The sequence below is a fragment of the Penaeus japonicus genome, unplaced genomic scaffold, assembly GCF_977035675.1.
Source record: "Penaeus japonicus unplaced genomic scaffold, GWHDUDI00000001_assembly GWHDUDI00000032, whole genome shotgun sequence".
In the NCBI taxonomy this organism is placed as follows: Eukaryota; Metazoa; Arthropoda; class Malacostraca; order Decapoda; family Penaeidae; genus Penaeus; species Penaeus japonicus.
Window position 1 is genome coordinate 18,023,218 of NW_028234434.1, and position 1,062 is coordinate 18,024,279.

A 1,062-nucleotide genomic window follows, 5' to 3' on the forward strand; every position below is an offset into this window, starting at 1 on the left:
CCCAAGCCCTCCTTCCTCTCACTTCCCCCCCTCATCCCCGCACCCCCTCGCCCCCTCACCACCATACCCTCCACTCGACCCTTAACGACTCAAGATGTCAAGAGTGAAGATACACATCATATACGTGTATGAAGAGTCATAAAAACGGCACAGGTTCATCACATGAAAGACTGAGATACACCGAGGTTTATGACAGGCGTCGTTAGTTCATTATTGTGAGTAGTCCCTGGAGTGTTGGGGGTTCCTTCGTTATGTCTTGGACCAGGTTATTATGCAATCATCAAGCAAGAGGCGGAAGGTGAGAAGGAAGAAGAAGAAGGTGTTTGTGCGGCGCCCGGTAAATTTGACTGTTTTTGTGCGCATGTGCTTGTGTGTATGTTGTGCTTTTCCCCTGGGTACAGTATGTGTAAGTTTTTCCTGTTTGCTTGTGATGTTTATATACGTGTGTACGTCTAAGAGTGTGTACTTGTATGGATGCGTTGCATGTGTGCTTATGTTTTCATGAATAACTACATAGTTTTACAAGATTAAATACCGTATTAGCATTACGGCCTGATATAAGCATCCTTAACGTGTTCTCATTACGTATGCAAATGAAAATTAAGCCTACAATTTAAAGGCAATATGGACGTTAATAAAACATCAAGGCGGTACTAAACTTTAATCTTTAAATTGCATTCTTGGTGATATTATCTTGCAAGCATTATTAATAAAAGGAATTATCTATGGTAACCCATGTACATTAGACTAATGGCGCTGTAGTTAAAAGGGAAAGTAGCGGTATGAACCGCGTAATCTCCTTCATTGCTATATTAAAATTTTCGTTATCAAAACCAATATCTATTTCTTTTGACAAGGCAAGGAAACACAAACTAATGAATTGATAAATAGATAGAAAACAAAAAGCTAGCCAAGTAGACTGGTGTAAATCGATAACAAAGATAGATAGATGGCTGTATACATACATATATACAGTGAGAGAGAGAGAGGGAGAGAGAGAGAGAGAGAGAGAGAGAGAGAGAGAGAGAGAGAGAGAGAGAGAGAGAGAGAGAGAGAGAGAGA